The following is a 25,521-nucleotide window of genomic DNA, read 5'->3' as shown; positions in this document are numbered from 1 at the left end:
CCCATATCCTCTTCTTCATCTGAGGACAGGCACTCCTGCTGCGATGGGGGCGCTTAGTCGCCTGCTTCACCACTCGAACCCCTCTCTTTTGTTGAGCCTTCTTTGGTGGCATGATGAATTCCAGCAAAACTTTACAATATTAACAACAACAACAAGAACAACAACAATCATCAGCGATATGCAATGCAGACAAAACACCTTTACAAAATTACCCAGAACTCAGTCGACAACAACCTTATGAGGCGAAGAAAGACATCACAGGCACCACCCAAGTGGTCAAATCAATTAATGCACAAGGAACTTAAAATGGGGGGGGTAATTTAAAGGTTGAATCAATTCAAATATTCATAGTAGTTATATATATATAAATTAAATTTATTTATATACAGAAATAATATCACTAAATTGTAATTAATTATTTATATAGCTTAACTAATGAAATTAAATAAAAGAGAAGAGAACTATGGATTAAATTAATTTCCTTTTTTATAATTATATATATGTGTGTGTGTGTGTGTGATATCAATGAAATGGTAGATGGTTAACTTAATGATTAAGTAAAACAACAGGAGCAATTCAATCCCAGCCTCACCCAAACTCGCCTGCTCGGCTGAGTCAGGAACGCAGGACAATGCTACCGAGAGGCGGGAAATTTAAACAATGATATCGAGGCAGACAGACGCTGGGCCCTTATGGGCAGTAGACCAACTTGAAAAGCCTCCCGTGCCCGCCTCACAGCTGATCCGCGGGAAAGGAGGGAAAATAAAAACGACCTGGTGGCGATCTGGGCGCCGAGCAGCGCCTCAGAAATGCCAAAAACAACACACCAGGGCCGCAAATCAATGCAGCGCCAGGAGGACCAGCGGCGCGATGCAACTATCGCAGCAGATGGAGAGGAAAAGCCGCCCCGCACCCGCTACCTGGCAGAGACACAAATGTAGCACAGGCTGCCGCAATCAATCGCGGCACAGGCCTGCAAGTAGTTTACGTGAGCCGAAAAGACGGCCCTACCCCTCGCTTCACAGCTGACCCGCGGTAAGAATACAATGCTGTATATATTATACGTTGGAGGGCAGGGAGAACGCCACCTGCCCCTGATCCCCAGCTAATGTGTGGGGACTGCCGTCGAAGGAGGGGGGGAGGAGGTGAAATGGGTGAGGTTGGCGTTAAAGGAAAACCCCCCCACCCAATACGGCCCACCCAAACAATTAGAGAGGAGTAAGGACGAAAAAAAAAAAAGAAACCAGAAAACCAGAAAGTTGATACAATCACCAGCGACGACTCAGGAGCAAGGGTAACACAATGAGCAGAAAGATCGAAGTCACAAGCCTTTTCACAGCGTGCCGCAAGGCAAAAAAGGCGCATTCTTAGGGAGGAGCAGGCTATATATAGCTGCTCAAACCCTTTCCCAATTGGTCAAGGTGCACCACCTGACCAATTACAATTTTTTCTCGAACCTTCCCGAGTCTTCCCAGAAGTAGGGTGGCTGCAAACCTGCCCCTTGCAAAAATGCAGGAACGTTATTGCTTTTTGGGGGGGTATTTTGCTGTAAACATCAGACCTATGAAATGTTGCAGTTAAAGCAAGTGTGCTGCTTTTCTGGCTTTCTTTACATGATCTGACATTATGTATTTGTATCTTGCTTTTCCACGCAGCAGCTCAAGGTTGCTTACATTATCCTTCCACCCCTTTTATCTTTGCAATAGTGCAATGAGGGAGGCTAGGCTAAGTTAATATATGTACATAAGCAGCAGTTGTTGTCATAGATTGTGGTGGGAGAGATGCAAGGGGCCCAAGCCATGTACAATGTACCGGGCCCAGGAAATCCTGCTGGTATCCCTTACCTGAGAGAAGCATGATTGTGATGCATAGGAAGAATGGAATATTGTGGAGGAAGGCATGACTGACTGACTGACTGATGAAGGAGGCTGTATGCTAGTCTAGTGTGTATTTTTATGCACAATAATTAGGATTTGCAAGAAAACTGGTGGAACTATAGAACCAATTTCAGGTACTTGAGGATGAGACTGGAGAATGGCCTGCAAAGGAAGAACTACAGGAGACCCAAGGGACAGCAAGTGAGAGGCTGAAGTTCTGCCAAGCAGAGGCAATGAAACCACACCCTACAACAACAAGAGGAGACTGCCTACTGCGTGGGATTGAAACCCAAGTACATTGGACTCGACAGGTATGCTGTCTCCCTGGAGGACACATTAGAGGTGTGACTGAAGGGTGGCCAACACTCATAAAGCTCACTGACATGTATCCCTTTGTTCTCATTCATGTGGGAGCAAAATATACAACCAAGCGGAGCTACAAAGAAATCATGTCAGTTTTTGAAGTTCTGGGAAGGAAACTCAAGGACTTTGGGGCCCAGATAGTTGTCTCATCCAGTCCTCCAGTATTTAGGAATAGAAAGGGAAAGAAAAATACTCCGGGTGAATAACTGGCTACCAAGGTGGTGCTGACACAAAAGATTTGGATTCTGGGACCATGGTCTACTCTTCCTGGAAGTTAGACTGCTGGCAAGTGATAGGTTGCACCTGACAAGGGCTGGGAAGGATGTGTTTAGCGAAAGCATGGAGAACTTTATCAGGAAGGCTTTAAACTGAATCCTGTGAGGGAGGGAGATGTAAATGTGGAAGGAACGATTGACAAAGATTTATGCAAAGGAACTGAGAGAACAGCTGTAATGGGGCCCAATAATAGTTTCTATAAAAATGTAGGAAGGAAACCATACCAGAAATCACATGCTGCTCAATGTCTATTTACTAATGCCTGGAGTATGGGAAACAAACAGGACAACTTTGAACTCTTAATACAGGAGGGTAAATGCAATTTGATAGGTATAACTGAAACGTGGTGGAATGACACCCATGACTGGAATACAGCAACTGAAGGATTCAAAAAGAACACAAGGAATAGAAATCATAGAATCATAGAGTTGGAAGGGGCCTTGTAGGCCATCGAGTCCAACCCCCTGCTCACAGCAGGAAATCCACAGCTAGAGCATCTCCCGCAGATAGCTGTCCAGCCTCTGCTTGAAGACATCCAGCGAAGGGGATCCCACCACCTCCCTAGGCAGTCGGTTCCATTGCTGAACTGCCCTTACTGTCAAGAAGTTCCTTCTAATGTCCAATCTGAAAGGCAGATGGAGTCACCCTATATGTTAAATATATATATATTTATATTTATATATATATATATATTTATATTTATTTATATATTTATATATATTATTATATTTATATATATATATATATAATCTGCATAGAAATACAGGAGGATGAGCTTGGTAGCTCTATCAAGAACATCTGGATTAAAATTAATTAGGCAAGCAATAAAAGGAATGTGGTGGTTGGAGTCTACTACCAACCACCCAATCAAGGAGAACACGAGGATGAAACTTTTGAAAAGCAAATTGCTAATGTTTTGAGAAGGCATGATGTTGTAGTAATCAGTTACCCCAATATCTGGGGTACTGTTGAAGTTTTTTATTATTATTATGTTCTGAATTGTTTTTATTATATTGTTTATTCTTGCTATGGAAGTCGCTTTCACCTGGTGGTGAAAAGTGGCATACAAATATACTAAATAAATAAAAAATGTAAATGTACTGCCTTTAAGTTGATTCTGAGTTATGGTGACCCTATGAATAGGTTTCCATGAGGCTGAGAGGCAGTGACTGGCCCAAGGTGAGCTTCATGGCTATGTGGGGATTCTTCGTCTCCCAGGTCGTAGTCCAACACATTAACCACTACAGCACACTGGCTCTCACTAAAAAAATAAATAATAATAAATATCTGTTGAGACAAATTCTATCAAACTTGGCCCCTTCAATAAATTCTTGACTTGTGTTGGAGATATCTTTATCCTATAGAAAATGGAGGAAGGAACTAGAGAATCAGCTATCCTTGACTCGATTCTAACCAATAGAGATGACTTGGTACATGAACTTGCAGTTATGGAATCTCTGGGGGGAAAGTGACCATTTTATACTTGAGTTCTTTATCTTAAAGGAAGCAAAAGCTGAGAGTGGCTACATGTGTACCCTGAACTTTAGGAAAGCTAATTTTAATAAACTTAGAACAAGGATAAGGAAGGTCCCAAGGCAAGCAACCCTAATGAGAAAAGGAATCCAACATGTGTGGGAGTTTCTAAGAGTGGAAATTCTAAAAGCACAATTGCAAACCATTCCAGCAAGGAAAAAAGGTGGAAGACAGCAAAAGAAGCCAATGTGGCTTAAAGAAAAGTTTAGAGATGACCTGAAATAACAAAAAAGGACACATACAGTATAAGAAGTGGAAGAAAGGCCAGGCCACAAAAGAAGAGAACAGACAGGTAGCACAGAATTGCAGGGATTGTGTCAGGAAGGCAAACCCTGAGAATGAGCTGAATTTAGCAAGGGATGCTAAAAGCAACAGGCTTGTATAGATATATGCATAGTAAAAAGAAAAAGGAAATGGTGGTTCAGTTACTCAGTGAGGATGGCAAAATAATAACTGATGACAAAGAAAAGGCAGAACTGCTCAGTTCCTACTTCGGCTCAGTCTTACCTTCCTGGCAAATGTGAAGAACAAATTGAAGGGGGAGGATTACAGTTTGAGATTGATAGACAAATGCTCAAGAAATACCTAATTACTATGAATGAGTTCAGATCTCCTGGGCCTGAGATTTGAAAGAAGAGCTGAATGCAAACGTGAACATGATGCATCAACATCAGAAGCATGACATGTAACATTTTAATTGAAATCTCCAGAGCCCAATGAACTACAGCCTAGAGTAATGAAGAAACTGTCTGAAGAACTCTCAGAACCAATGTGTATTATCTTTGCAAAATCATGGAGGATGGACAAAGTGCCAGATGACAGGAGGGCCAATGTTGTCCCTATCTTCAAAAAGGGCAAAAAGGAGGAAGTTGGGAACTACAGACCAGTCAGCTTTATATCAATCCCTGAAAAATTTCTGGAGCAGATTATAAAATGGTTAGTCTGTAAGCACCTTGAAAACAATGCAATGATTACTAGAACCCAGCATAGATTTATCAAGAACAAATCCTGCCAGACTAATCTTATCTCATTTTTTGATTGGGTAAACTCCCTAGTAGACTGTGGGAATGCTGTGGACATAATATATCTCGACTTCAGCAAACCTTTTGACCAAGCGTCCCATGATATTCTGATCAGCAAGCTAGCTGAATGTGGGCTAGATGGAGGTGGATCAACAGTTGCCTACAGAATCATCCTCACAGAGTGCTTATCAAATATTCCTTCTCAAACTGGGGGAGGTAACAAGCAGGGTACCACAGGGCTTGGTCCTGGGCCCAGTGATCTTCAACATTTTTATTAATGATTATGACGAGGAGGTGCAGGGAATGCTTATCAAATTTGCAGATGATACAAAACGGGGAGTCGTAGTTAATACCTTGGGAGACAGAAACAAAATTCAAAGGGATCTCGATAGGCTGGAGCATTGGGCTGAAAACTACAGAATGAAATGTAACAGGGGTAAGTTAGGGAAAATAAACCAAATGCACAGTTATAAAATGGGGAAAACTTGGCTCAGCCATACTACATGTGAAAAAGATCATGGGATTTTTGTTGATCGTAAGTTGGATATGAGGCAACAGTGCGATGTGCCTACAAAAAAGGAAAATTTTAAGCTGCATTAACAGAAGTATAGTTTCCAGAAAATGTGAAGTACTAATTCCCCTCTATTTGGCACTGGTTAGGCCTCATCTTGAATACTTCATCCAGTTTTGGACACCATACTTTAAGAAAGATGCAGACAAACTGGAACAGGTTCAGTGGAGGGCAATAGCGATTATGAGGGGACTGGAAACAAAGCCCCATGAGGAGAAACTGAAAGAACTGGGCATGCTTAACCTTTTTAAGAGAAGACTGAGGGGAGATATGATAGCCCTGTTCAAGAACTTGAAAAGTTGTCACACGGAGGAGGGCCAGGATCTCTTCTCTATCATCCCAGAGTGCAGGTCATGGAATAATGAGTCCAAGGTACAGGAAGCCAGATTTCGGCTGAACATCAGGAAAAACTTCCTAACTGTTAGAGCAGTATGACAATGGAACCAATTGCCTAGGGAGGTGGTGGGCTCTCCAACACTGGAGGCATTCATGAGGCAGCTGAACAGCCACCTGTTGGGTATGCTTTCATTTGCTTTCATTTGCCCACCTGGGTATATGGTTCAACACTGTGGTAGATCCGAGGGTCGGGGAGGTGGAGTGGCTGTGGCCTATAGGAGTTCTCTCTCGCTCATCAAGCACCCTGTCCCGGTAACGACTGGCTTGGAGTGCCTCCACCTTGTGCTGGGTCAAGGAGACAGACTGCGAATCTTGTTGGTGTACCGACCACCCTGCTGCCCAACAGCTTCCCTAACTGAGCTGACAGAGGTAGTCTCGGAGGTTTTGTTGAAGTCCCCCAGATTATTGGTACTGGGGGACTTCAACATCCATGCCAAGGCTGCTTTATCTGGGGCGGCTCAGGACTTCATGGCCTCCATGGCAACCATGGGCTGTCTCAATTTGCTACTGGCCCAACGCATGTGTCGGGACATACTCTTGATTTGATCTTTGCCACTGGACACGGAGATGGTGATCTGGAGGTGGGGAGTTTTTCATCGACCCTATTGTCATGGACAGATCACCGCTTGCTGAAGTTTAGGCTTACAGCCACCCTTTCCCTCCGCAAGGGTGGGGGACCTATTAAGTTGGTCCGACCTCAGAGACTAATGGATCCTCAGGGTTTTCAAAGGGCTCTGGGGGATTTTCCGGCTGATAAGACAGGCGGTCCTGTCGAAGCCTTGGTCGCACTGTGGAATGCGGAAATGACCCGGGCTGTGGACACGATCGCTCCTGCGTGCCCTATCCCATGCAGAGCTAATGCAGCCCCGTGGTATACCCCGGAACTGAGAGCGATGAAGCAAGAGAGGAGAAGGCTCGAGTGTAGATGGAGGCGTACTCCTGACGGATGCAATTATGCCTTGGTAAGTGCCTCCACTAAGTGGTATACAGAAGCGGTGAGGGCAGCGAAAAAGCGACACTTCGCTGCCACCATTAAATCATCCCTCAACCGTCCAGCGGAGCTTTTTAAAATTGTCCGAGGGCTTTTACACTCTAGTCCTCAGGATATTATAGAATCTTCGGAAACCCACTGTAACGAGTTCGCTGGGCACTTCCAAGACAAAATCTCATGCATCCGCCGGGACTTAGACTCCAATATTATGGCAGTTGAACCTAATGAGGTATCCGGAACACGGTCTTGTCCTCATTTATTGGATGAATTTCAGTTGGTACAGCTCGAGGACGTTGACAAGGAGCTTGGACTGATGCGTGCAACCACTTCTGTACTGGATCCTTGCCCCTCTTGGCTAGTGAAAGCTGGCAGGACTGGAACAGCCGGCTGGGCCAGGGAAGTGATAAATGCCTCCTTGAGAGAGGGAGTGGTCCCTAGTTGTTTGAAAGAGGCAGTAGTGAGACCACTCCTGAAGAAACCTTCCCTGGATCCAGATAATTTGAACAACTATAGACCGGTAGCGAATGTTCCATTCCTGGGCAAGGTCTTAGAACGTGTGGTGGCCAGCCAGCTCCAGGTGCTCTTGGATGAAACCGATTATCTAGATCCGTTTCAATCCATTTTTAGGCCCGGTTTTGGCACTGAAACAGCCTTGGTCGCCCTGTATGATGACCTATGTCGGGAGAGGGACAGGGGGAGTGTAACTGTTGATTCTCCTTGATCTCTCAGCTGCTTTTGATACCATCGACCATGGTATCCTTCTGGGGAGACTCACGGAGTTGGGAGTTGGAGGTACTGCTTGGCAGTGGCTCCTCTCCTACTTGGTGGACCGCCTCCAGAAGGTAGGCCTTGGGGAGCATTGTTCGATACCCTGGACTCTCCATTGTGGAGTCCCGCAGGGATCAGTTCTGTCCCCTATGCTTTTTAACATCTACATGAAGCCGCTGGGTGTGGTCATCAGGAGTTTTGGAGTGCGTTGTCACCAGTATGCTGATGACACGCAACTCTATTTCTCCTTTTCATCTTCATCAGGTGAGGCTGTTAATGTGCTGAACCATTGCCTGGCCGCGATAATGGACTGGATGAGAGCTAATAAACTGAGGCTCAATCCTGACAAGACTGAGACGCTGTTGGTGAGTGCCTTCTCTGCCCAGATGGTGGATGTTCAACCTGTTCTGAATGGGGTTACACTCCCCCTGAAGGAACAGGTTCGTAGCTTGGGGGTTCTTTTCGATCCATTCCTGTCTCTTGAGGCTCAGGTGGCCTCGGTGGCACGGAATGCATTCTACCACCTTCGTTTGGTAGCCCAGCTACGCCCCATCTGGAAAGCGATGACCTCACTTCAGTCGTTCATGCTCTGGTAACCTCTAGATTGGATTACTGCAATGTGCTCTACGTGGGGCTGCCTTTGAAGACAGTTCAGAAACTATAGCTAGTGCAAAATGCAGCTGCTAGACTGTTGACGAGGACCAGGCGGTCCGCACATATAACACCTGTCCTGGCTCGTTTGCACTGGCTACCTATTTGTTTCCGGGCTAAATTTAAAGTGCTAGTTTTGACTTATAAAGCCTTACACGGTGCGGGACCACAATACCTAGCGGAATGCCTCTCCCGATATGAACCTACCTGCTCACTACGTTCAACATCAAAGGCTCTCCTCCGAGTCCCGACCCACAGAGAGGCTGGGAGGGTTGTAACAAGATCCAGGGCCTTTTCAGTAGTGGCCCCTGAATTATGGAACAGTCTCCCTGATGAGGTACGCCTGGCGCCTACACTTTTATCTTTTCGGAGCCAGGTTAAAACCTTTTTATTCTCCCAGGCATTTTAACTTAATTTATTTTTTAGCTTTCAATTTATACCAGGCTGTTTTACTGTTTAATATGTATGCTTTTTACTGACCTTTGTAATTTTATTGTATTTTACTCTGTGTTGTGCACCGCCCTGAGAGCCTTTTGGCTGTGGGCAGTATAGAAATCGAAATAAATAAATAAATAAAATAAATTTGGATTCTTTCACTGAGGAGGGGGTTGGACTTGATAGCCTCCTTGGCCTCTTCCAAGTTTACTATTCTATGATTCTATGTTTCTATGATGTAAGGAAGTAGGAATAAAAGGAAATATTTTGCATGTTCCTACCTTGTTTTTGTTATCATATAGGAAAACAAGCAGTAATATTTCTCAGTTTTTTCTCTATCCTCAGATGGATTTTGCTAGTGAGCCATAGGTAAGAGTTTAGGGGGCCTTGCATGTCTCTGTTTAAGAAACTTAGAAATAGTTTTTCTAGCTGGAAATCTATTTGGCACTTATTCAGCTTGAAATGAACCAATTTTTTTCATTAAATTTAAAAGCATGTTTACTGGGTAAAAGTCAACCGTAGGAAGACATATGCCTTAATTTTTAAAACACACATACAAAATTAAAGTTCTACTAATAAAGAGCTCTTACATCTGCAGCTTCCATTATCCTGATTAACTATCATTAAGTCCATAACAGTAGTGAACAAACTGGTGGTTTTAAAATGGCATTATTTCTATTCTGGTAGAAAAAAGAATAATGAGGAGTGGGGGGAACCATACGTACCCAATAATAAGAAATATGATGATCCTTGTAAAACCAACAACACATGTTTAAATACATTTTAGCAACTTAGAAAAAAATGAACATTTTTTTTTTTGCTAAGGTTGTAATCGGATACATATTTATCTGGGAATAAATCCCATTTGAAGTCATTGGGACTGAGGTGACATGTGGACTGTAGTTAAGATCATGCCCCTTCCAGCTCTGTCTCATTTGGGTTGTTCACAAAGAGAATATATGCACAACATCAAAATATGATTGGAATGTCCCTAGGTATCTTTATCACTAACCACCACCAGTCCCAAAATTGTAGCGCTCAGAACATGTGTTCAAGAATTAATGGTGTGGCATATATAGACTTAGAGCTGAGCAACATGGAAAATCTATGAACCATCTGGGGAGGACACTTCCTTGCCATTCCAAAGCCCTATCCAGACATTCAAAACTCCTCATGCAATGAGGGGAGAAAGAAGGACAATTGTACCAGCTTCACATCCCATTTCCATTGCCTTTCTTGAGTCTGGAAGGATCACTTCAAAAGTAGGGAGCCTGCCCGACTCATGTACTCTTCTCATACTATTTAGAACACTGGAAAATCAAGGTTCTGGGATCCATGAGGAGCATACACAAATAGAAAAGTCTGCAGAAGTTATCCCCTTAACTCAAAGAGGATGTTGGGGATGCTAGCTGAGAACAGAGCTAACATGCTTGTCCTCACTCTTCCTTATCGCATGACAGAATGCTTGAACAGCATTCATGTTTTTTCTCTGTGTTGCTCTTCATGCTACCCATTCTCTTATTTTAATGACCAATGGTCCAATACCCTTTCCCCGTGTGCCATTCCCCAGATTTATTATCACTCCTCCACACACACACACAAACATAAAGTTTCTATTAGCCTCTGAACTAGATGTCCAAATCATTCCTTTCCCCCTCCCTCTTTCAGTAGTCAGAGGTCAATTTAAAACAGCGAAATTGTGCAGGGGGAGAGTGGTATTTCCCTCTCCTAGCACCACTGCTATTTTGTCCAATACTGAAACTGGCTGTCAGTACTGGCAATAGATAATCATGGCAGAGGATGAGAGCCTGGCATTTCCAAGGAGCTCAAGGCATCATTTAAAAAGGGGGCCTGCCAAAGATTACTGCTCAATGGCCGGGACCAAAGAGGAGGTTTCAGTCCAAAGGGAATGAGATCAGTAGAAGTGTACATTCTCTACACGCACATGGCTGGATTTTCACCCCCTTGAGCCTGCACTTAAAGGACCACAAGTTGCAGGGATGAGAAAAAATTCTGCCAAGGACTGTCAATCTAAAAGTCAGAACTGGACAATACTTGCCTTGAGACACACTAACTCAGTGTAAGGTAGGGCTATGCGCTGGCTCTGGCCAAATCCCGGATCTCAACTGCCTGCTTAATTAGGGGTTCAAACTCTAATTAAACGTTGTGCAAGACCACCAAATCAGTTCAGGACCTGGATTCAGGTTGGGTTGGCCCCATATAGTCTGAGGTCAGGTTGGGGCTGCTCTGAAGCACTGGATTGGGCCCTGAATCAGAATCAGGGGGTCATGCACAATCCTAGTATAAGGTAGCTTTATATTGTATGTCACCGGGCTGCGTGGGAACAGAACCATGTTGAAGCTTCCCCCGCACACACATAACAAGTACTGTTCCTTTCTCCTGGCATTCAAAGTCCAGTGTAGCTCATCCAAAAAGTGTCCCAGAAAACAGACAAAATAGTTTCCAGTTCAAGTCTCAGCAGATAGTTGCACAACCTCACTAGCCTATACTTCATTTATTGTATCTAGAACTAAAAGAAAGAAAGAAAAAGATTTGCCTTCCCTCCATCTGGTATGTAAGATGATATTGGACAGAGATTATATATTCAGTGCAATCGTTTAGCAAAGACATAGTGGAATTTGTTACAAGTTATTGAGTAAATATGAACTGGTTTAAATGATTTATTACCTAAACCAGAAAATTCAATTTTCAGGCCATTGCCACATAAGTACACTAGCTCATATGTGGGTTTTTTAAAAAAGGGCAGTGCCTTTAATAAAGGTTAAAGAAGAAGTTAATATTCCTTGGTTAATCACAATGCTCATTTCAAATAAGAGAACAACACTGCAGTCATACAGTTTTTGTTTTGCTTTTTACTTAGATTCTAAGGGAGGTGAGTTGGAGAGCAGATAAGGGAAGTTATGAAGTGTTGAAGGCTCATGGGAGAGATCTTGGAGGAGGGATCGGTGTGGTTAGTTTTAATTTGGCTTAAATTAGATTGGAATAATTCATCTGTTTCCCAGTTCTTCCAGCTTCTTCAGAGCCAATTTGAGATGCTCAAGGATAATAATAATAATAATAATAATAATAATAATAATAAATTATTTATGAGTCGCCTATCTGGCTGAATTAACGGCCAATCTAGGCAATGTACATTAATACAATAAAATATAATATACAATCAATAAGACCATCATTCATCTAAACACCACTCTAGCAATTAATAACAACATTAATAACTAACCCGCCCCAGAGATCCCATAGGCCTGCCTGAATAGCCGGGTTTTCAAGGCCCGGCGGAAACCTATTAGGGAGGGGGCATGGCGAAGATCGAAAGGAAGGGAATTCCAGAGGGTGGGGGCTACAATCGAAAATGCCCTTTCTCTGGTCCGCACCAGTCGCTGTTTTAACTGGTGGAACTGAGAGAAGGTCTTGTGTGGCTGATCTCGTCAGGCAGCATAATTGGTGATGCTGGAGGCGCTCCTTCAGATAAACTGGTCCAAAACCGTATAGGGCTTTAAAAGTCAACACCAACACCAACACCTTGAATTGGGCCCGGTAAATTTCATCAGTCCATATTTTTAAGCAAACCAATCAGATTTGTGCTTCCTAGACTAAGACATGGATCACAACAATATATTTATCCTTCAGGGTTCACACTTTCCCAAGTTTTCTATGACAGTTCTCAACTTTAAAAAATGCATATAAAAATGTGTATTTCCAGTTAAAATACATACAAAGCTATGTATATTAGAATAAATACATACATACATATATAGAAAAGCACATTTTATAGAAAATGTTATTTGAAAACTGTACTTTGTGGGGGGAAATGTACAAAAATGCAAAGTTTCATCCTTTCTTAATAAAAGGAAATCACATGTTGACGTGGAAACAGGATAGAATGGACATATACATGAACATATGCAGACTTGACATGGACGAGAAACGGACTGATCCATCCCTAAGTTGAGGATTGCTGAGGTGAGGAGACGTCAGCCATCACCAGTATGAAGTGTTCATTTCTTTAGTCTTGTTGTACTATAATCAATACAAGTTATTTTTCTAGCTGGAACCTATGTGTTCTTTGGTTTTCCCTTTCCAGAATATAATAATAATAATAATAATAAATTTAATTTCTTCGTCGCCTATCTGGCCAATGGCCACTCTAGGCGACTTACAAAATTATTAAAATACAATTAATAAAATACAGTAATACAATAAAAACAATAGATCTACAACAACAATATTAAAACTGGGTAGGAGGCATTACAATTATATCGATTAACCCTCCCCGGATACCCCGAAGGCCTGCTGAAAAAGCCAGGTCTTTAAGGCTTTCCGAAATACATTTAGGGAAGAGGCATGCCAGAGATCTTGTGGGAGGGAGTTCCAAAGAGTGGGGGCCGCCACTGAGAATGCCCTCTCTCTTGTACCCGCCAATCTGGCTGTTTTTGTTGGTGGGATTGAGAGAAGGCCCTGTGTGGCCGATCTTGTTGGGCGGCATAATCGGTGGCGTTGAAGGCGCTCCGTGAGATAAACTGGGCCGAAACCGTATAGGGATTTAAAGGTCAATACCAACACCTTGAATTGGGCTCGGAAAACAACTGGAAGCCAGTGTAGGTCGAACAACACTGGTGTGATGTGATCTCGGCGGCGACTATTCGTAAGTAGTTGAGCCGCCGCATTTTGTATCAGTTGTAATTTCCGGACCGTTTTCAAGGGTAACCCCACGTAGAGCGCATTACAGTAGTATAACAAGGGTTTTCAAACTTCATGCCATTTGTCAGTCTTTTTCACATCCATGGCTCTTTCAGAGAAACTCTGTTTGTCCTGCTTGTTGCAGAAGATTCTGGACTCTATTCTGGAGACCATTTTCAGTTCACATTGGGATCCAATCAAATCTAGAATGTATCCACTCCTACATTGCAGTAGAACATCAGCGGTAGTAATGGGAGTTAGCCATCTTATCCTCCATCACTGACCTTCATGATGAGGAATACCTGATAAACTGCTGAGGAACTCCAGGGATATATTTTGAAATCTACTAGTTTATGCTTCCATCATGTTGCACTGCTGTTGTAATGTCTGAAGGGAATTTGTGCAGACAGATCTGAAAGCTTTGGATATGTATCCATCTTCTGAATCTCTCCAGTGCAAGTTCTCCTTCAGACAGTGCAGTAGCAGTGCAATAACAGGAAGTGCCTTGAGTCTAAAGCCACTCTCAGGCTTGAGTCTGATGGAAGAAAACTGATTTATTTATAATATGATTCCAATTATGTAATGCCACCATTAATGATTTCTGTTGAGGCCGCGTGAGGATTTGCTTTCCATCAAGCAGTTTCCAAAGCTTAAATTCTACCTAAATGAAAACTATAGCAAACTTTCCTGGTTAACGAGATTCCATGTTAATCTCCCATGCTGCAAATCAAATATTTAAAGCCTTTCACAGCTAATGGATCATATAGTGCTTTCTGATTAACACCAACAAGCTAGTTTTAATACAGTGAGGCAGTCAGCAGTCGTAACCATTCTGCTTTTTAATGCCTTTTGCAGTTTATTTGTGGGGGCAATCTAAATAATAAATGCTGTACTTATATGCAAACAAATTAATCTCAAATGATAAGGGAACATTTCCAATTTCTTTGCTAGGTGGCAAGCAATTTGACATTAAACGATGACTCATTCCCTATCATAAATATCAGGACTAATGCTAACTAATATAAATAGTGAGAGCACTATTATTTGGCAATCTTTAGAGCTCTGATATAAGGAACTGTTTATTAACAGCAGTTACTGCTTACGTAGATGCAGGACAAATTGTGGCAAAATGTACATTTATCGTTCTGTCATTTTTCTCTTCTAGACCATCAAAATGCCTCTCATCCCCTATCTATACTGGTTACTAAAATATTTCTCTATGTTTATTTTGAAATGTGTTTTCATGAAAAGACATACATGGTATGGGTCTATATTTGTGTCTCAAGAGCAATATAAACAGGGAAATGAGATGCTGGGAATAAACATTTATCCCTAAGTCTCATCATGGAAAAAGGGTCCTACACTGGCTGTCTCTTTTAACTAGGAATAGGAGAATCTGTCACTTTCAGTTTCACCTTCTCATCTCCCCAATCTTCAATTCAGTCCTCCAGATTTCCACATCAATTTGCATTTTTTTAAAAAAGTCCTCATGAAAATTCATCAGCGTGTTAGTGTGAATTGCTGCTAATATACACATTTTTGCACACTCCTTTGCCCAATACGCAATTTTTGCAAAGTAATTTTCCCTAATGTAATGCAGTTTGTATTTTTTCACAAAAGTATGCATTTTATGCACACCTTAGTAATGCATTTATTTATTTATTTATTGGAGGGGAAGGAAAAACAAAGTTATATGATACTACATACAATTATAAAATGGTTTCAAGTTAAGTTACGAAATAAAATCCAAACATTCACATATATTTGTACATCTTTTCTAACCTTATGTTCAAAAAAGAAAAAAGGAAATAAATATTTATCATAATCCATCTCTATTGGGTTGTATTTCAGATTATTGTATAGCTGCATTTCTTAATATTCTGATGTTCATGGCTAGATTGAATTGAGTAAAACATGGTTGAACTCTATCCTGTGTTTTATTAATCCAATATGCAATAGATAAGGACAATTTTTCTACAAAGGAGTTGTCCACAGCCCTTCCTCCTCTAACTCTAACTAAATACATCAACTTGACCATACTAGCTGTGTCCCATATTTTAAGAAGCCATTCATCAATTTTGGGGATCTTACTTTTTTTCAATTACTATAATTTGTCACTCTAGCAGCAGTGAGCAAATGGATCACCATTTCCCAATCTTCCAACAGAACCAGATCTTGACAAAACCAAATAATAAAATAACTGGTTCTAGTGGTAATCTATATCCAGTTATAATTTCCATTTCATTTATGATAACTTCCCAAAAGAAGAGTGGTAAGTGGCAGTAATACAGCCAAAGCTCTGCTCACGGCCGGAGTTCGATTCCAATGAAAGGAGGAAGTTGAATCTCCGGTAAAAGGAGTCAAGGTCCACTCAGCCTTCCATCCACCCATCGTCGGTAAAATGAGTACCCGGCATATGCTGGGGGGTAATGAAAGGCCGGGGACGGAACTGGCAATCCCACCCCATATATACGGTCTGCCTAGTAAACGTCACAAGACGTCACCCTAAGAGTCGGAAATGACTCGCACTACAAGTACAGGGACACCTTTACCTTTTTTTTAAAGACCAAAAGATATGTAACATGTCTGTGTTTAGCATTTGACATCTCCAGCAATTACTTTGAGTGGCGTGATATATATGGGATGACCACGCCAGAGTCAGCTACTGGACCATTTTGTATGTTATTTACACAAAGATATGTATTTTATTCATACCTCAGTATATGCATATTTGTACCCATTTCTTGGCTTACTTTGCTGGAGAACTGCATTGTAAAACCTGTGAATTTTGAAGGGCTATGTTTCCTTTCATGTATTGTTTCAGAAAATGTGTTAGGCAGGTTGACCTTTAAATGCAAATGGAATTAAAAAAATCCCCCCCCCCATTCATACTTACATCTGGAAACAATGTAGGCTGTTAGAAAAGGGGGGAAATTGAAAAACTTCACCCAAAAGTACATTTATCACAGGAACTCAGGTTTATATTTTTGTTTCATTTCTAGTTTTGATATTGGGTGATGATGGTAGGTGACACTAAAATAGAGGTGTGAGAAGGACCATCACATTTGTTACATTCTGGACACACCGCAGACCTCTTGCTTACTTGAATTTCAGAAAGAACCATCATCTCCTGAAGGAAGTTAATCAGTTCCACATCTGTTTCATTTAGGCAGGTGGTTCTTTTGTACAGAGGGCCATGAGAAAATACTCATGTACAAATTAGACTAGGCAAGCTGCAACTTGAGACACCAGCCACATTTCATAGAGTGAAAGGGCGAGTCAAGCAACATAAGTTCACATGCTCATTGTACCTCATGGCATACAAAAGGTGGTTGGCATAATGAGTCCAATGTCAGAGGAGTGGTACAGATTATTTTGTGTGATATATTGGGAATGTCAATGCAGATATGCTTGATAAGAAAAAGGTGCTAACTTTGCGCAAGAGTGAGAACTACTAGTTGTGCTTTCTTGTTGTGTCAGTGATGAGTCTGAATTCTGCTCCTGAATTCTTCGGCCGGATGAAGAAAATACTTACAATGATCACTTTGGGAAGTTATTTTATTTTATTTATAAAAGTGTTTAGATACCCTCTCTTGCAAGACATCAGGGCAGTGTACAACATAAAAAAAGAAGTAAATTGGTTTGCTAAAGCTGTGCTCATGCCAACACTAAAAACTGAGAATTGGCATGGCATGAAGATTAAGAAAGATTGCAATCCTATAGCCACGTATGCATCTGTTACAGTTCTTTATATCCCACCTTGAAGGATACAAATATTTCCAGGGCAGTGTATAAATAATGTCAAAATACATTGAAAACAGTATTAAAATATATATTTCATTGCAGAAGTACACACACACAAAAGGAAAGAAACCCAAAATAGCTCAATGAAGACTACGTTTGCTCAATAGCCACGGAAAGCTGACTGTTGTCAAAAAAGGGGATAATCAGTGGGAAAGGAATTAGCGTGCCTAGGATGGGCTTGTACTCTGCTGAAGAACAACTTCACAGTCTGGGGCAGAGCTTGGAAAAGTTACTTTTTTGAACTACAACTCCCATCAGCCCAGTCCAGTGGCCATGCTGGCTGGGGCTGATGGGAGTTGTAGTTCAAAAAAGTAACTTTTCCAAGCTCTGGTCTGGGGGTGCTTCTGTTTCTAGCTTTGTCACTGGAGGCCCAACTAGCCTTGGTGGCTAGCTAGGAACAGCTTTGATCAGCTTTGGCTGGTGCAAAACCCATTGGGAGAGCATGATAGCAGGCACTGATAACTTCAAGGTTAGATTGCTGTAACATACTCTATGTGAGGCTTCCCTTGTGGTTGGTCTGGAAACTACAATTAGTGCAGAATGCTCCACTACAATTGCTGACAGGAGTCAGACCCTGCTCAGAGATCTCCATCGGCTGCAAGGTTCAAGTGTGAGTATTAGTATATAAAACCCTCAACAGGCTGGGACCAATTTACCTGAAGGATTGTCTTACCCCATATATGCCCACTTGACAAGTGCTACTTGGCAGCACCCACTCTTAAAACTCCCTGCACATTTATATTAGGCAAGTTCCTTCACTGCATTGTGTCTGGCACCTGCTAAAAACATTTTTTTTCTTTCGATAAGCCTACCCAGTCAAGAAATTTTTAACATGCTATATGTACGATTTCAAATGGCTGATGTTACTTATATTTTGATTTTTAAAAATACTTCAACTCATTGTTAATGTTCGCTTTTATTTTATTTTTGTGAACCTCTTAGAGGTTTTCTGTAGGATAAACAGTATGGCCACATTCACACCATACATTTATTCCACTATTATTCCACTTTAAACAGTCATAACTTCTCCCAAAGAATCCTGGGAAATGTAGTTTGTGAAGAGTGCTGAGAGTTGTTATGAGGCCACTATTCCCCTGTCAGAGTGACAATTCCCAGACTCCTCTGGGAAGAGGGAGTTACTGTTAAATTACTCTGACAATTGTAGCTCTGTGAGGAGAACAGAAGACTCCTAATAACTCTCAGCACCTTTCACAAACTATACTTCCCAGGATTCTTTGGGGGAAGCCATGACTGTGTAAAGTGGAATAACAGTGGAATAAATGTCTGGTGTGTATGTGGCCTTTATGAATGTTTTCTAGAAAAAAAGCATAGCTGACTGGCTGGAATCCTGAACAGGAGTATTGCATACTGCTAGGGAATCTGTCAATTTCCATTTCTTTCAGGGTTTTTTTTTTTTTTCATTTTTCCATAAGGTGCCTGTTGAGTACCTGTTGGCAGAGCATTCCAGAGAACTGGGCTGATGACACTGAAAGCTCAATTTCATGTCAATATTAAATGAGCCTCACCAACTTGGGGTTTAGACTATGCAAGGAATCAAATACAGAGTCTAGCCTACTTCTCTCTGGGATGGTAAACCTGTGGAGAAGCATCCAGTCATGTGACTTCCCACTTGCAGTCCAAAGTGGTACAGCCCAAAGATTTATGGTTGTATCCGAAGTTATTTCTACTCAGAGCAGACCACTGAAATGAATGGACATGGCTAACATGGGTCTATTCATTGTAATAGGTTTACTCTGAGAAAACTTTGTTGATTATAACTTTTACCAACACAGGGAGTTACCAACACAGGCCACTGACTCCCACAGAAGATAAGATCTAGAATCCCATTAATCTGTGAAAGTTGTAGGTTGCCTGTAACATAGCACGGCTCCGTCCCATCCCTCCTCCCTTTTTAGGAGCCTGGGGTCCACATTAGAGACTAGGCTTTTATGTATCGGACAATTCCATGCTCACTAGATATTGCTGAGGTTACCCATGAAACCTATTACTGAATGAGAAACGTTGCCCAACCAATGTTTGGCTGATCTTCTGGTAGGGATGAAATGATGTGCCAATTTTGGTTCTCTCCGTTTCTCTCTCTCTTTTTTTAATCTGAAATTGGGTTGTCCATATTTCTGCAGTAGTTCACGATTTTTTTTAAAAAAAAACCTCATGAAAATTCTCCAGTATTTTAGTGTGAATTTCTCCTAATACATACATTTTTGTATGTATTTTAGACTTATGTGCACATTTTTGCAAGCAATTTATCCTAACATAATGCATTTTATATGTTATTTTCACCAATATATTTATTTTGTGCACACTTTCCCCCAATATATGCATTTTGGTGAACATTTCTTGGTTGGAGAACTATATCACAAAATTCAGGTAAGTGCAAATTTTGAAGAATGCCTGTGTTTTAGTTCTCATATTGTTTTGGAAAGTGTGAATTTGATAAATTTGGCTTTACATGCAAACTGAATCAAATTTCTTCCCCATCCCTATCCTCTAGTAAGTAGAATGTGGAGAGGACATGCACATGTAATTAGTGGCTGTATTTCAAGTCTTCATACTTTAGAAATGTGACATTTTGCTTCCGTGTGTGAGAAAGGCAACTTCCAAATAGAGATATCCAAAGAATTATTTTACTCCCTACATGAATGAGTGCATTCTATCTAGCATGAAGATAATACAGATAGTATTTTTTTCCAGAAACTTGAGCTTCAGCCGTGTTATTGACTCACATCAAAGACCTGTCAACCTTAAGGGTCTGATTGCTCTATACTTTGAGAACGGCAGGTCAGAAATGCATCTTTCATATCGATTGACTGATTGATTGATTACATTTATATCCACAGACTTATGAATCACACAAAAATGTGCAAGGATAAAGGAAACTGAAGCTTTCTCCAAAGTATGGATTTTAATTTCTCGTATAAAAAAAAACGATTTTAAAGTACAAAATACATTAGTTTAGCCTGCAAGTCTAAGGTGTGGGAGAATCTGAATACAATACAGCCACCATATCCTCATCTCTACTGGGCTTGAGCTTGCAGAGAGAAGTCAGAGAGGAGGAACTCTCTGCATTCCTCAGCATATTCATTTGTTTTTGTTCAAAAACTATTTTTAAAACTATTTTCCCTCTCATTAAAAACAATGGGAGGAAAGGTGGAGGGAGAGATTTATGCACACCTGAGTGTGTATAAATTTCTTCCTGGTTAGTGGGTGTTCGGAGGACCTGGATGGCTTTGGATCCTCCAGATCCAAGACACTTCCCAGTCTTCCACTGGTATGCCTCCAAACCACCTCCAACATGTCCCATTTTTTTGGCCTTACCAACATCACAGCTTGATGTCAGGCCAGGGCATTGGAAGATCCAGCATTGGCATGAACAGAGGATCCAACATCAAATGGCAATGGAGATCTGACCTATCCTATGGCCTCCCAGGGACCATAGGACTGCAGTCTTAGTGGTTTAAATCTATATTTTTTGTATTGCTTTTTATATTTTGCTGTTATACTGCAACCGTTATGGATAGAAAAGCAGGATATTCATTAAATAAGTAATAAACACAAAGTACATTTATGGCTTTGCTTTTTTATTACTTTATTGTGACTTACTACAGCTATAGAGTTCCCCTTGGACATCACTGAGCACAGGTAAAATATTCTCACACTAGTGCATTTCCAGGATGTCTCTCACCTTGTCATCATGCAATATCCTTCTACGCAGAACACCCCACCCCCATTACTTTTCTCCCCAACCCATTGAAAGTTTAATCCGTAGCTTAGTATTGAATTTCTTCAGACTCATTCTGATTTTACATTTGGAACCGGCTTTCTTTCTAGCATTGGATCTCTATCCCATTGAGACCACCTTCTCACTCTGTCCTGAACTCTGTGGGGTTACAGCCCATTGAGGAGCATCAGAGAAGCCACACTCTCATTAGTTTGCTAAGTTTGCTTAGTTTGCTAATAAAGTCAGATATCATGTGAAATTTGGCTAGTAAGGGGTTGCACATGTCCATAGTGCTGTTTCCAGACTGTTCTAAAGGGTGTTACCAATTTCCCTTGTTAGGCAAAAAACATAAGTAATCTTAATGAAATCCTCATGCTAGAGTGGGATGGACTGAAAACAATCCTTAATTCAGCTTTGTTTGTGCATACTGGCCTGAGATACAAGCCAGGGGATGTTGTCCTACATAGTTGCCAGTTGTGAAGGGCAACTTCCCAGTGTGTTGTGTCTATGCATGCTCCTGTGGAATCCCATTAGGAGTTCAAATCCTTGATATGCTGATATGGAAAGCAGAAGCAGTGTCTTCTGGAGATGATGGCAGAAGTGGTCAGTGTTACAGGGAAGAGCTTTTAGAGAAGCAGGGGTCAGAGGGCAGAACTGAAGCTGCAGACCAAACACAAATCAGGACCCTTCTGGTTCAAACTGAGCATAGTGGATGTCAAAGAGGTAGAACTGGGTAATAGTGAGTTCTTTGGGGAAGGCCATAGTTCAGTGGCAGAGCATCTGTTTTGCATGCAGAAAGCTTCAGTTTCAACCTCCAGGTGAGGCTGGGAAAGACTCTTCTCTGAAACCCTGGACAGCCCATCAGCGTAGATAGACAATACTGAGCTAGATGCACCAATATTCTCACTTTGTATAAGGTAGCTTCCTATATTTGTTTCTCTTGTACTCTTTCATCAGCAATAAGTTTACTCACCCTGGTCTGAGGTGGACCAGTGCTTAAGTCATCCAAAGTGGGTCATGATTTGTGGGGAAGTGAGGAAGTTATGAGAAGAGGCAAAAGATTTTGCCATGCTTCATTAAACTTTATGAGGAAAATGACTTACTTCTTCAGTGGGCACATTTTTCCTCCTGTGTCCAGATATAATAAAAATCGGTTAATTTCCAAACAACTGATTTATGGGAGTACTGCAAGGCAGCACTGATGCTTTATCACTACATTTGTTAGGGATGTTGAAGAATGCTGGGTATTTTATGTCTAAGAATAGTTGATCAGCTAGTACTGTGCCATATTGACATTTGAAATTTTTTCATTAGTCCCAGCAAGAGATTCAAGAGTTTTACTCTTCCTGTCTTCTAAGCAGCAATGTAGGAGCAAAAAAATTGAACATGTGTATTTTTATTTTATTTTTATCAAGTAAAAGAAGATTGTAGGGTTTAAACTTGATTAAATAAAACCTCAGTAATAGAATGTTCCCTACAGCAGAACGATAGTGGCTGTTCAAGGGTGCATTTACTTTTAGAAAGTATGTGCGCTGACAAGGTAAACATGACATTTTCCCCTCTTCTTGAAAGACTCTGAGCCATTTACTTCTCTATGTTAGTTACAAAGTGACAGAAATTATCAGAGTTCTGCAAGGTAACAGTTTGAGTTGGCTGCAAGGTTTTCGGCATTGCAGTTTTATTAACTTTTTATTTATCGCACTGGGGAGAAAAACAAACTTGATGTTGTTCTTTCTGGAATAAATATAGCACCCTCTACTTCACACTGGACAGTCTACCATGCTTTAAAAGCATAACATACACACACTATCTTAGATTCAGATTGTGGGCACAAACTGCTCACACTCAACACAATGGGTTGTTTATGTGGTGAAGGTGGTTAGTAGAATGTGCTGGTTGCCTTTTCACGGAAAAAATATTCAATATGACTCAAACAAAAATATATACAAAAATGTAATGAAATAAATAACCCAGAATATATTACCACAAGCTATGAGTATAATCCCTAACTTAAAATGACTTTTTTTGCTGGGGTAGCCAACATGGTGCCCCTCAGATGTTGTTGGTTTCTAGCTCCCATCAGACCCAGATGGCATGATCAGGGATAATGGCGTTCCCGCCCTGCATGGGGGCATGTTTGCCGCCACCACCCCCACTCTTTAGAAGACTCGGGAATATTCCCTAAGGTTTTGAGTGGGGTCTGGTGGGGTTTATAGACCAATAGGAAGAAGGGACAAGTGGGGTTTAAAAGCCCGCTCCTCCCTTGGTACTTGCCTCTTTTGTCTTGTGGCACCCACCGTCCCTACCTTGTCAGTATGGGCTTTCCTAGTCGCCAGTTGGGGCTGAGTAGGAATATTTTTGGGGGGGATTCTGATTTCAGAATCCCTTTCGTTTTGCCTACTCCATACTGCTTGGTTGATTCAATTGGCCTTTGGGGGGGTTGAGGTCATCTCGCTTTGGCTGGCATGGAATTCGGGCAGGTGAGGAAGCTGAGGGGTAAAAAACAGGAGACTGAGGCATTTTGGTAAAGGGCACTTGCTAGGGCACCATCAGTGCTGAAGGTCTGGTGGGGATCTGGCGAGTGTCCTTGTGGGACCGACTTGCGCATCGTGGTGAACAACTGTATGGCAGGGCCAGGCTGCGGAGGTTGGAACCACATACCTGGCTCTACTAGCAAGGAGGGACTAGTTCTCCCACATCATTGACTGGTGGGTTATAGTCCGCGGTGACTGACATGCCCCAAGGACTGGAAGGAATATTCCCTCACAGTTAGGTTTGTCCTCACCTGCCCAAAGTGGTTTGAATCCGGTTAATTGGCAGAAATTGGCTAAGGTTTAATTATTTGCTATATTTTAATAAATATAACATTATTCCATATTGGTGTCATGAGTCTTCTTTGGTGTGGTGGTAATGAGAGTTGTAGTCCAACATTATCCGAAGGACACCACATTTGCTATCCATGTGTTAGGCAAATCAATGGAGGATGGACCAATCTACACTTATAATAGGTAATCTCCATGTTTAGAGGCCAGATACCTCTAATCACCAACTGCTGGGAATTTCAGCCAACAATATGGAGAAGGGAAGGTGCTCTTTTCATTTCCGGTTTGAGAGCTTCCCAAAGGCATCTTGTGGTAGCTGTTGAGATGGTTTAGATGGATCATTGGTCACACTTATTTTATTTATTTATTTATTTGTTAAATTTTTATACCGCCCCACTAGCATAGCTCTCTGGGCGGTGTACAACAAAGAATACAAATATATACAATAAAATCCCATAATAAAATACAACAAAAATATAAGAGAATAGGAAAACTAAAAACAGTTACAGCACATGTTAAAACTAGATTAAGTTAGATTAAAATGCCTTTGAAAAGAGGAAGGTTTTGACTTGGCGCCGAAAAGATAGTAACGTCGGCGCCAAGCGCACCTCATTGGGGAGACTGTTCCACAATTCGGGGGCCACCACTGAGAAGGCCCTAGTTCTTGTTACCACCCTCCGAGCTTCTCTATGAGTCAGAACTCAGAGGAGGGCCTTCGATGTAGAACGTAGTGTACGGGCAGGTTCATATCGGGAGAGGCGTTCCAGCAGGTATTGTGGTCCTGCGCCACTGAAGAAAGTTATTCCTATTTATTCTTCATAATATATATTATTGGATACACAGATACATTATCTGCATTATGTAATGTATCCTGGTTGTTTAATGGGGCCCAGGTGAGTATCAGCTGTATGAATGTAAGGCTGTTACACACATCATCTTCTTTGATCAGGGAGACTTCCATGAGAAGCATCTGTATCAGAGAACTCAGAGAATATTCATCAAAGGGTTGGTTCACACCTGCATGTTCCATAGTTTGATGACAGACAGGACAGTAATGTGGTGACATTTATATATGAAGGAGCTATCACAGATCAATCAGCACAGATGGAGTACTCATATCACATTATGCACAACACAAATCAAGTTATGTACATGCATGACTGAACCAGCTCAAAGCTGGAGGGTTCTCATGCTAATGGGAGAATTAGGACAAACTCACAGTATTTGTGGTGACTTGTTTTCCCCACAGAACAGAATGAAACTGGAAGTGGTAGAACAGCTAAGTTTGAAGTTGGTACTCTGTCCTGCTAGCCATCATTATGAAGCATTTAACTGAGCATGAAATGATTGGTTGATAACTTGGGCTGACGCTCCCCCTCCCCTAATCCTGTGAACTGGTCCTTCTATTTCATCCATTTATTTATCCAATCAACCAATCAATTTATATCCTGCCCTTCCTCCCAAAGAGGCCCATGACAGCAAACATTTTTTAAAAAGTTAAAAAGCATTGTCTCAAACTGATTTCAGGATCGCCAGGAACAATATGTTTCAACCATCAAATTCCTGGGTAAA

The sequence above is a fragment of the Rhineura floridana genome, chromosome 9 (genome assembly GCF_030035675.1).
Source record: "Rhineura floridana isolate rRhiFlo1 chromosome 9, rRhiFlo1.hap2, whole genome shotgun sequence".
Lineage (NCBI taxonomy): Eukaryota > Metazoa > Chordata > Lepidosauria > Squamata > Rhineuridae > Rhineura > Rhineura floridana.
The sequence above is the reverse complement of the archived record's forward strand: the minus strand, read 5'-3'. Positions refer to the sequence as shown.